Source organism: Sitophilus oryzae, unplaced genomic scaffold (genome assembly GCF_002938485.1).
Source record: "Sitophilus oryzae breed Bouriz unplaced genomic scaffold, Soryzae_2.0 scaffold_179_pilon_pilon, whole genome shotgun sequence".
Taxonomy (NCBI): Eukaryota; Metazoa; Arthropoda; class Insecta; order Coleoptera; family Curculionidae; genus Sitophilus; species Sitophilus oryzae.
Genome location: NW_022146501.1, coordinates 1,794,508 through 1,806,829, shown reverse-complemented (window position 1 = coordinate 1,806,829; position 12,322 = coordinate 1,794,508). Strand labels below are relative to the sequence as shown.

Genomic DNA, 12,322 nt, shown 5'->3' with positions numbered 1-12,322 from the left:
AGTTGTTTTCCCGAAGACCCGCCAAGAAACCACTGCTATCAAAAAAAAAATGAAGGCCCGATTAGCATTTGCTAAGGAACATCAAAACTGGACTGTGGCACAATGGAAAAAAGTTTGTTTTAGTGATGAATCAAAGTTTAATTTGGTGTTATTAGATGGAATTCAACATGTAAGAAGACCTCCCAACACACGATTGCTACCAAAGTACACGCGACCCACTGTAAAACATGGTGGGGGCTCAATCATGGTATGGGGCTGTTTTTCTGGGTATGGGATGGGGCCTTTCCATAAAATTGAGGGCATAATGGATCGGTTTGGCTACAGAGACATTTTACAAAACCTTTTAGTGCCTTATTTGGAGGAAAAAATGCCAGTTGTACACTACTTCCAACATGATAACGACCCGAAACATGCCTCACAATTGGTTAAAAGGATTTTGGAAGATGAAATGGTGAGTGTTCTCAAATGGCCATCGCAATCCCCAGACCTGAATCCAATAGAAAATTTATGGGAAATTTTGGATCAACACATTAGGACCAAATTCTACAAAAATCAGCAAGAATTATTTGCAGCTTTGGAAGAGTCTTGGAAAAATATCGATTTTTCAATAATTGAAAATCTTCTGGGATCTATGCCTAAGCGATGTCTGAAAGTAATTAAAAATAAGGGTTACACTAAGTACTAGTAAATTATAAGTTAATTTTTCAGTTTTTGTTAACATAAGATTTTTTTTTATTAAATATATATTTTGTTCATCTACTTTTGTCCAATGGTTTTTTCAATTTAAATTTTTTGCTACCTTATTAAAGCAAATTTAAAAAAAAACAATGTTATTTATTTTTATAGCACTGACACTTGACTTGAAATAAATATAGCTCAAATTTTAATTTTAAACATATCAGAAAAAAACATTATTTTAACAAAGTTCATCCACTTATAGCCAATACTGTATATCACGCTTAAGTAGTTTTATCTTCCCAAAAAATATTTTTCAACTACAATAGCACATAGAATTCGAAAATATTTCAACTCCTACATAGTCATTTTTTTAATTAAAATAAATCACCAACGGCATATAATTAACTGTAATATAATATCGCACCATATGGTTGGTATTCTATTTTTTTCCGGTAGTACCACATATGTTCTACCAGTTATAATAGAGTGCTAACCAAAATTAAATAAATCAAAACAATGACCAACCATAACGGTCAACCTAATTTTTCGTGAATAAATTTCGAATTTTTAAAACTTTATACTCAATTTTATTATGAGAGATATTATATTATTTATCTAGTAACACGGGGGCATTCTTTTCATTTTGTAGGTCAAACCTACCTTAACAGTAAATATTTAGTAACGAATTATGTATCGAAAATAACTTAATTAACATATGAGCAAGTAATAAAAAAATCCTATAAAAAACGTATTAAAAACACATAATGGTTATTCTGTATTGAAATTAGTCACATTTTCTATTTGAAGATAGGTTTAATAACTATAATGAATTGATAAATTATTATTAATTGGTAAGAGTTTATAAAATAAGTATAGTAAGACGGGATTAGTCACTTTCGCAGCATCCCGTACTAATAATAATGCTGCTACACTAATTAGACGCTTGCTATAAAAAAATGTTCATCAATTAAGGGAGAAATAACGCCATTTTATGATTTAATAATGTATGCACCTTTTAGTATTTGTGACATTTTTCTATTGTTCTTACATATTTTAACTTATTTCACTTACGTGTCTTTCAATATTCATCAAAAACACATAGGAAGACAATTCTAAACATTTTTATCAGGTTTCTTATCGATTCCTGCTAAATCTGACTAATTACACACCCACCAACAAACATTTAACTTGCTAATTTCCACTGTAATCCAACCCCGAGCCGTATAATCTCGGCGCATTTTAACAATTTGTGATGCAACGAAGCCCCGCAACGACAAAACAGATAATAGTAAAAAAAAGGAAAAAATCCCTAAGCTCGTCGTAGAGATAAGGTCCGTTCCACATCTCGGGCCTCGCGGCGCTCTTACGTAATTACGGACGTGCGATTTTTGAACGCATCAATTACGGCCAGTTTTGAATTGCTGATGAGCGTTCGCGGTGGAAGACGATGCGTACGTCAAAACGTTAGAAAATTGTCGAAGAGCAAGGGCGCAGCGGGTATTATAATGGTTTTAAAACGTTTTGAAATTATATAGACACATGACATGACAATGAATCTAGAATAAGCGATAGTATAAATTTCTTCAGTTTTAAATTTCTAAGTTTCACAAAACTAAAAATGAAATAAAGACATGAAAATGTTTTTTTTTACTCTGCTATATTTTTTTAAAAAGACTAGCCAAAATCTGTTATCTTGTATCTTATTATACTATACCGGGTGCCTCTCAAAAGTGGCTCACCCCTATAACTTTTTTATTTTTTCAGATAAAAAAACGAGATTTGGTATGTTAGTATAGGACATAAATAAAGATTGATTGTCGTATTCAATTGTTTTTGGTTACTTCTAGTAGTGGGAACTATCGAATGAATACTATCGAAACATTCGATAGTTGCAATTCATTCGAATAATTCGATAGTTAGTAAGAAAACATTCGTTGAAAACTATTCGAATAAAAATTATCGAATAGATCCGTCATCTGCCTTGAAATATTGTATTCTAGTAATTCGGCAGCAAAAACCATTCATTTATAAAATTCATTCATTTATAAAATTCATTCATTTATAAAATTCATTCATTTATAAAATTCATTCATTTATAAAATTCATTCATTTATAAAATTCATTCATTTATAAAATTCATTCATTTATGAAATTCATTTATTCGTCAGGATCGATTATAATAAAATATTAACTGAATTTTAGTTGTCGCCCGGCGACGTAGGTTTTTTCCGAGAAAGCGGTCGGTGGCAATGCTATGAAAGAAGCCGGCATCTTTGTTTTTGCGGAGTCATATGTAGATAAGGACACATTATTTTTTTTTTATTGAGGTGCTAGTATTTACACAGAAAATACATTATGAAAGGCGCTGTTGCCATATTTTTGTATTAGTTGATATTAGCAAAGAATATTATTGTTTGGCTTTAGTTAGTTAGGGATAGTATGTCTATATATTCTGCATTTTTTATTAATATTCTGTTGTTACACTGCAATAATACTTGTTATTTTGGATGTAGGAAAATTATTTTTAATGTTTTTAAGCAAAGACTGGTTTAATAAATAATAATAACAGTAATAATTTGTTATACCTATTAACAACAAAATTTAAAATCATTTAATATAAATATTTTTTTTAAGTAGTAGCAAAATATAAACAACAAATTAGATGTCAAAATTATTTATATTAGATCCTATTTAAAAATAATATAGTCTCTAATTTTTTGGCAACGTTGGTTTATTAAATAATAATAATTACAGAACTAATTTGTTATATTAACAACAAATTTTAAAATCATGAAATATAAACATTTATTAATTTTCTAAGCAAGCGGTGTAATGGAAGGAAAATATAAATAAAAAATTAGAAATCAAAATTATTTATATTAGGTGCTTTATATTACTATTTAAAAATTATATTTACTTTTACTGGCATTTACTTTAAAAAATAAATGAAATATTTCTTCGCAAAAAACTACATGTAAGAGAAATAATAATAAGCATAAACAAAATACAAACATCGTTAACTTTTTTTTTAAATTGGCACGTGTAAAATTTTCATTTTAATTTTCTCACCCCATAGTTTGAGTTCGATAACCATTTATTTAACCACATTACTTAAATATAATTATTAAGTTCCAACTAATTCATAGGTATTATTAAAACATCTAAAATACAAATATGTATTTTTAAAATTAATTGTAAGTTCATCTCATCTCTCTTAAAAATTGCTACTTCTCAAAATTTCCCATTAAAAATAGACCATATACCATATAAAATGAAATAATTGAAAGATCGGACTACGGAAAACCACACAAATTATCGGAAAAATTTTGACCACCTGCACATGCACACAATCGTCAATAAATAAAATTAAAAAATAACTACTATTTTAGTATTTTAACTATTTTAATAAACGCAAAAATAGCACAGTATTTATACGGCGAAGTTATAAAAATTTGGAAGAACCAATAATGCACTGACGCATACAAAATCCAAACGAATACTAAATTTCATTTATCAAAAGCATTCGATAGTCGTGGCTCAACGATAACCATTTAGTCGCACGGCGAGGTTGTCACATATGCTTTAGTTTACAAATGAATGAATGATTTTATTCGAATAAAACCATTCGATAGTTGAAATCATTCATTCATTAACCATTCGATAGTCTAATTCATTCGATAGTTCCCATCGCTAGTTACTTCCTGTTTCACAGGAAATGACTACAACTGTTTTAAATGGCACTCTGAGTATATTTTTGATTCGATAGTAAATAACACTCTGAATAGAATGACATATCATATGTCAACTTTTGACCTTTTCGCTTACAAAAAAAATCGTATTTTAAATTTCAATCTAGAGTGCCATGGCTGTGTTAAAAACACTAATTTTTAATCCAGGAGCCTTGGAAAATAGATTTGATCATATAATGTTTTTCGTGTATTGTCCCGGCCGGCCGGTTAGAAGATGCCCAAATCGTTTTTAATCATATCTCAATTTTTTTCAAATGGAACAAAGCTGGCTCATTAGCATATTTGGAAAAAACATTTTTTAAGAATAATTTGGTACTACACACTTGGTATTTCGAGTCAAATTGTCGTTATGATCCGCATGTTACAATTTCAAATAAAAGATATGCGAAAATGTCAAAATTTGACATGTGTGTTATTCTATTCAGAGTGTCATTTTCTATCGAATAAAGTAAAAAAATACCAAGGGTGTCATTTAAAAATCGAAAGTTGTAGTTATTTCCGGTGAAACAAGAAGTGCCCAAAAACAATTGAATATGTCAATGAATCCTAATTTATGTCATTCACTAACATACCAAATCTCGTTTTTTATCTAAAAAAATAAGGAATGAATAAAAAACTAAGGAAGAAATCAAATACTATTTTTACATTCATACATAAAATAAATATAGAAAACTCCAGTTTTGTTTGTTTTTTTGTCACAAATTTAATTTTTGTTGTTTGTCACTTTTTTCTGTGATTTTTTAATATTATTTCCACTTTCTTCGTTTATAATTATTCGATTTTATTTGTTTATTATATTTTTATTGTTTTTATTTTATATTTTATTACAAATCTGGAAGAACAGTGTGTAAGATTATTGTAACTCAGAAAGAATCTTCAAAAATATTACTTATAGAGCTTGCGATCGTCCTCAAACTAAAAAATGCAAAACAATGGAAACAAATTTTCACTAATAATAATTATATATTTAACAAGCAGTAAATCAATCAATTAAAAAGATGTTTGAAGGTACCTAATTTTATTTTTGAACTTTATAATTTTACTTAGATGTTATAGTTTTATTTGTTCTCGTTCCTTAGTTTTTTTTATTCAATTTTATTAAAGCCTGATCCATGTAATTCAACGACACTGTGAACATTACATACATGTACATATATTGTAGTGATGAAATTAGTCACCTTGAATCGCGAAAGGGTTATAAACCACTAATTTGCTACGAACGTTCACTTTATACCTTTATTTCAATTACTTTCTTAACCACTGACTTTCTCATGCACCAACTGACCCTTTTGTTGTTCTAAAAAAATAAATTATGTTAATAAAATTGTCAAATTACTACCTTAATGAGAGTCCTATTCTAATGTTAATAATTTTGTTAATTTTAGAACATAAACCTAAAAAAAATCAATAATTTCATTGTCATCATATTATAACGAAGCAAAAAAATAATACATATAAAAAAATAGATGATATGAACTGTAACCAAAATACATTGGTCTGCAAAAACAATCTTTACAAAATAATAAATAAAAAGATCTCTACATCTATTTAGTGCTTGCTTGCCTTTTTGAACAGTCAAGCTGCGTTGAAAAAGCTTGAAGCAACGAAATGCATGTCCATAACGATTCTTCATTAAAAGAAACTACGCAGTTTACTAGGAGATAAGAACAAGTGTCGTTGATATGGCGAAAACAGATGAAGGTATGTCATTCGTGAACCCAGAACCGACACTTACATACATACATATAGCGGGGGTCCTACAGCCTCTGCCGCATCCCGCATTTCGATCGCCATTTTTCTCTGTTTTGCTATTCGTCATCTCTAATGGCCCTATCCCTCATTGTTTTTCTAATTCGTTCTTCCCATGATATCACTGGTCTTCCTCTTCTCCTTCGATTTCTAGGGGCATATTCTATAGCTCTTTTTGACCATCGGTCTTCCCCAGCTCTCATCACATGTCCATACCAGACAAGTTATCTTGTTTCTATGTTGTCTATAGTTGTGAATACCTTTCGTGTCTTTCTTCTTATATCTTTATTTCGAATATGTTCTGTTCTTGATAGCTGACACGATCTTCTCAAGAAATCCATTTCTACCACATCCACTCTTTTTCTGTTTTTTTCAGTCATTTGCCAGCATTCTGACCCGTACGATACAATAGGCTCTACTATCGATTTGTAGATTGTCATTTTAGTTTTTAATTTTATTTTATTCGACCAAAGTACTGAATTTTGAATTCGGATACATTTCTGCCCTTGTTGTGTTCTATGTTGAATGCCCCTGTTTGATGTTCCTTCTTGAGATATTATAGTTCCTAAATATTTGTATTCTTCGTATTGTTTTATATTGCTGAGTTCTAAGCTCCGGTCTACTTGTCCATCGTCTGCCATTTTTAGATATTCTGTTTTTGTCATGTTCATTTTCAATCCCCATTCTGCGTACTCCTCTTTCAATTTTCTGAGCATATAGTCAATATCTGCCTCATCATTAGCAACTATAACCTGATCATCGGCGAACAACAAGGTTGTCAAGCACTGATTACCAATCTGTATCCCCATTCCTGAGCATTTACTTCTCCATACATCCAGAGCTTCCTTGACATAAATTTTAAACAAAGTAGGCGACAAGCAACAACCCTGTTTAAGTCCTTTCGAGATATTGAAGGGTGCTGATATATTTTTACCAATTTTTACGGCGCTTGTTGCGTTTTTATAAATGTTATGGATTGCGCGGATGTATACTTTGTTTACGTTGAATTTTGGGTGTGGCATAACACGACAGGATCGGGCTAAGCCTTAGGCAGATTTCTGAAATATAATATATATTTCTTTCGGCAACACACCCCTTTACCCGACCCCTGAGAGCGACCCGAAAGTACAGCGTAATAAACTCTTAATATCTGGTTACTTTACCGTTGATAAGTATGCATGCTGTATTTTTTAAGACTATTCCAATTCGGTTAGATAAAAAAAGATTCCTTTAACTACCCATTTGAATGGACGAATACCCAAAATAGCCCCGGGGTATCCCGTTTAACTGGGTCACGTCCCGAGACTGGTTTACCGTCCATCATCTACCTAGCTCCTCGGGGACACGAAAAGCAATTTTCCGCGTCGATTACGCAACTATAACGTCCGAATGGTTATATACACTACTACTAGTCTTACAGTTATCGGTAACAAGAGGCGATAAAAGTGTTTCCGAGGGGGACACATATGTTGTACGGTCGCGTCATCAATCTCGCCGATTTTAAACGGCTTTTATGGGCATTGGGCCGGTTTTATAGACGATTAAGAAAAGTCCTGATAGGAAATGGCTGAGAAAAGAAACGATTTAGTTTTTGGTTGTTCTCTGTCTGTTGTTTCAGCCACTCCCTCTGCTCATGTATTTATTTCTCTATATTATATCACGTGATTAACAGAGTATTCTCAGGTAAGGGTTGTCCATCTTAAATCCTGTATTAACCTCGTTTACACTTTCAATTATTTGGTCCATTAGTATGTTAAAGTGACATGGGTTAACTGAAGATTTTGAAATAAAAAAGGGGGTAAGGCAAGGGTGTATTCTATCTCCAATGTTGTTCGATTTATATGTGGAAAGAGCATTCACTGAGTCAATCTCCGACAGTCCCATTGGTTTGAAAATAAATGGCATTCCAATCAATAATATCCGATATGCGGATGTCACAGTCATGTTGGCAGACAATGCAAATGATCTCCTAAATTCTTCTAAATAAGGTTAACAATGAAAGCAAAAAAAAACTAAATTTATGGCTGTTAGCAGAAACAACATTCCAAAAACCAGAATTTACTTAAATGGAGAGGTCATCAAGCAGGTCACACAATTTAAATATTTGGGATGCATGGTTAACGAAACGGGAGATCCAGATCAGGAGATCAAATGCAGGATCGAACAAGCAAGATCTACTTTTCTGAAACTTCGAAGGTTTCTCACAGATAGGAACTTGAACTTCGGCTTTAGATAGAGAATGGTGAAGTGCTATGTCTGGTCCGTTTTGTTATATGGTGTGGAGGCATGGACACTGAAGGTAGCAACAATAAACCAAATTGAAGCCTTCGAAATGTGGACCCTACGACGAATGCTAAGAGTGCCCTGGGTCGACCGTGTGAGGAATGAAGAGGAAAATAGCCTATTTGGGACATATACTACGTGGAGAACGCTATCACTTTCAGCATCTGATTCTCCGGAGTAAAATAGAGGGGGGGAAAAGAGGAATAGACCGCAGGAAGCTATCATGGCTGAGAAATATTCGTCATTGGACAGGCATACAGGACTTCCAAGCACTCCAAGTCGCTGCAATTAATAGAACCATTTGATAAGGAAGAAAAAGATCAACGCATACGCAGGAATCTGCACGGCACCTTAAGAAGAAGAAGAGGACATGGCTTAAGGCTTTCTCCCTGTCTGATACCAGATAAGACTCTGAATTCTCTTGTTATTCCACATTCTGTTAATATACTTGTATTATATTATTTATTTATCAGTGCAATCTATACTGAGAACTTCCTCAGAGGAAAAAGTCAAAGTAAGACAACGGCAGCCTGAACCAGTTACCTCAGTCTTGGTCTTCGTCGTCACCATTCGCACAAGAACGGAACCGAACGCGGCACCGAGTCCTTGTCGTCGCGGTACAGCAAACGGTACCGTCAGCTGACCGGCCTTTAGAACAACCGGGTTCTTTGCCTCGATCGGCCTGTTTTTTTCGCGGCCGTTCGTTCCTTTTGTCGACCAAAAATGCGAGAGACCGAAATCGCGGTGCAGGTGCATCACGTCAGTCGATCGGGGTCAAATCTGGCGCGTAAGCCGGTACGACCGGTTGTTTGGTCGAGTTCTGGCCATGATAATGCCCGAAACGTTGTCGGAGGAACGAGTTGGTACTTTGTTGTGTAATGGTCGAAATTATTACGAAGAATTTTATAGATGTTATGAAATTGGAGATTTAAACTGATTATATTGCAGAGTAAAAGTTATCTCGGCGCACTCAGTGATGAGGTTTTCTGATGTTTCCCCATTCTTCCCACAGAGTCTGCTGCAGATGAATTTGCAGATGGAATGTTTGAAAGATGATTTAAAAATATTTTATTCGTCTTATTATATATAAAATAGTTATTTTTACACAAGACGATAAAATACCATTTTATCCTCGTGTATAAAACAATATTTGTTTCCATAGCGAGTTACGTTTTAAAAAATATTCAGAAATTATTATTTCAAGGAATTTATTAAGAGTAGAAAAAATATTGTGCTGGGTTGGCGTTGGTTTCTATGTAATTTGACAAATAAATAAAGCTGTCTCTTTAGTTGTCAGTTTTGAGGCAATATTTCTTAATTCTCTTTCGTGTCGATTGCTGATTGAATTGGAGCCAGAAATGGCTCAAAACGAAATAAGTAAATTACCAACAAATATTCAGGCTGAGGCAACAAACGCCATATCCAAACTACTTCCATTTAAATCCCGAATAACTTATGAAAAGGAATACAAAAATTTTCAAAAATGGAAGCAATTAAAAAACGTGCGAAAAGAAATAAAGTTTTTAACCTATCCTCGCTGCTAAAGTATAGTAACCTATCCTCACTGCTAAAGTTAAGACAATTTTAACAGTTGCTATGAAAAAAAATTATATTATCTCCAAAATTAGGTGAGATATTCAAATAATATTAAAATATTTTAAAAATTACTGTAATATGCCATTTGGTTTAATTTTACTTATAGTAAATATAGATAAAGATATACTAATGTATATTTATTTCTTTTTCAGATAGACCTTTATAGTACAACGCCATTTAGAAAGGTATGTATAACAAAAAATATACGAAAGTGAAAATAATCATCCAGTTATTCCAATGTTGTAATGTTGTGTCTATATGTTCAGGTCTATTTTCGTATGTATGTGTAGAGGAAAAACTATATTTTCTGCCTTATTAGAAATACTGTAGATGTGGAAACTTATTCAAGAATTAATTGACTAAACTGGTGATTAATTTAATTAATGGAAGTGTTAAAAATATTTATTAATTCTCGAGCTCAAAAAACTAGGCCGATGAGTTTACCGTCAATAGAAAAATGAAATATTTTGATTAATTCCAATCCTTCCACGTTGATCAACTTGTCCGTGTCTTAAAGTAGCCTCTAGCCAGATATAAACAAACATAAAATAAAAAACAGACACATACTGAAGAAATTTATAGCATTTTAATAAACTCGTTAATTGCAGATGTAATTAGTTACTATGTTGCGAGTAGTATTTATGCGGCTTTGATTAAACAAAACTAATAAAATTCTTAGAAGCGATTAATACGAAGACAGTAATAAAATTATGGATATACACCAACATTTATGGGGTAGTTCAATTTATAACTTATTTCTAGAACTATATTTAAAAAATATATTAAAGTCATTATATATAGTGTTATGTTAAGATCCATAATTTTTTTTGAACCTCTAGCTTAATATGTTTTTATACAACAAAAAACACTTTGGCATCACTATTAGCTTTCCTATACAGTGTGTCAAAAAAATTGGATGTGGCTTAACACGACAGGATCGGGCTAAGCCTTAGGCAGATTTCTGAAATATAATATACAGGGTGGCCCATCGAAAACGTTCCGCAAAGCATAACGGCCAGGGTATTTTTTTATTCAGAAAATTCAATATCAGAGTAAATAATTCCTTCGACCAATTTGCTGTATTTTCTTATTATTTCTAGATGTTTACGCATTTTTTCACTTGCCAAAAGGTTGAACGGTCAGGTGCGGTAGTTACTAGATAGCTGTTCTGTGACTTGTGCGTTGCATTTCTTCTCAATATCGTTAAACTTTTTAACAATTATGGTGTACTCACTTGCAGAAAAAGTGGAAATAATCGAACTTTATTTTAAAAATAATGAACGTGGCAATCAGGTTGCGCAGATATTCAATGAACGCCATCCTGACAAACACCTTTATGGCGCGAGGTAGTAGCAAAATTTCGCGAAACTGGTTCCGTTATGAATAAAAAGAGGCAGAGAAAAAATCCTGTAGTAAATGAAGCTATGGAGATATTCGTATTAGGCCAAGTTGCCATGGATAGTAAGCTGAGTACAAGAAAATTAACCAATAAGACCGGCGTGAATCGTACAAGTGTCCAAAGTATATTAAAAAAACACAAGTTCCACCCGTACAAAATTCAGTTGGTACAAGAACTCAACGAAGACGATTTTTGATCGTCACTTGCAATTTTGTGAAACTATGAGTGAACGAGTGGCGAATGATAATAATTTCCTATTTAATGTGTGTTTTTCGGATGAGTGTAATTTCTTTTAGAACGGTTTAGTTAATCGGCATAACTATCGGTACTTGGCTGAGGACAACCCCAGAGTTTTTCACGAGGTGCACACACAAAACCCTCAGAAATTGAACGTGTGGGCTGGTATTTTTGTAAATTCTATTGTGGGTCAGTTGAACGATATTGAGAATAACTTCAACGCACAAGTTTCAACGCTCAAGAACTTCAACGCACAAGAACAGCTATCTAGCAACTACCGCAACTGATCGTTCAACCTTGTGGCAAATGAAAAAATGCGTAAACATCTAGAAATAATAAGAAAAAAAACAGCAAATTGGTCGAAGAAATTTATCATTATCATTTACTCTGATAAATGTTTAAATAAACTTTTCAAATTTCAATCCTTCATATTTTCTCAACGACTCCACAGATTTTCAAAAACGAAGCGGGGAAATATAGAGAATAAAAATCATTTTCATTTTTTTTTCATTTCAATCTTTTCATTGCAGTGCCACTTGACCCCCCTTCCTATTTGAAAAAAGTTGGGGGATGACACCCCCGCTTAGAGGGTTGAAGATTTTGCAATCATCTTTGGGGCAAAAGTTGTCCC

General features: G+C 32.7%; 2 protein-coding genes and 1 long non-coding RNA gene across 5 annotated transcripts in view; 1 reads left to right on the top strand and 2 right to left on the bottom strand.

Annotated features, from left to right (window-relative positions):
• The window catches only part of LOC115882669 (autophagy-related protein 16-1), a 627,679-nt gene that overhangs the window by 441,106 nt on the left and 174,251 nt on the right, over positions 1 to 12,322 (bottom strand). The gene's annotated exons all lie outside the window — the stretch shown is intronic.
• LOC115882668 overlaps positions 1 to 12,322 on the top strand; it is a 238,576-nt gene that overhangs the window by 82,580 nt on the left and 143,674 nt on the right. For both annotated transcript variants that reach the window (XM_030900862.1, XM_030900861.1), the window contains exon 2: positions 10,208 to 10,240. The gene's annotated coding sequence lies outside the window, so the exon portion shown is untranslated. The remainder of the gene's footprint in view (positions 1 to 10,207; positions 10,241 to 12,322) is intronic.
• LOC115882671 overlaps positions 1 to 12,322 on the bottom strand; it is a 169,845-nt gene that overhangs the window by 57,194 nt on the left and 100,329 nt on the right. The gene's annotated exons all lie outside the window — the stretch shown is intronic.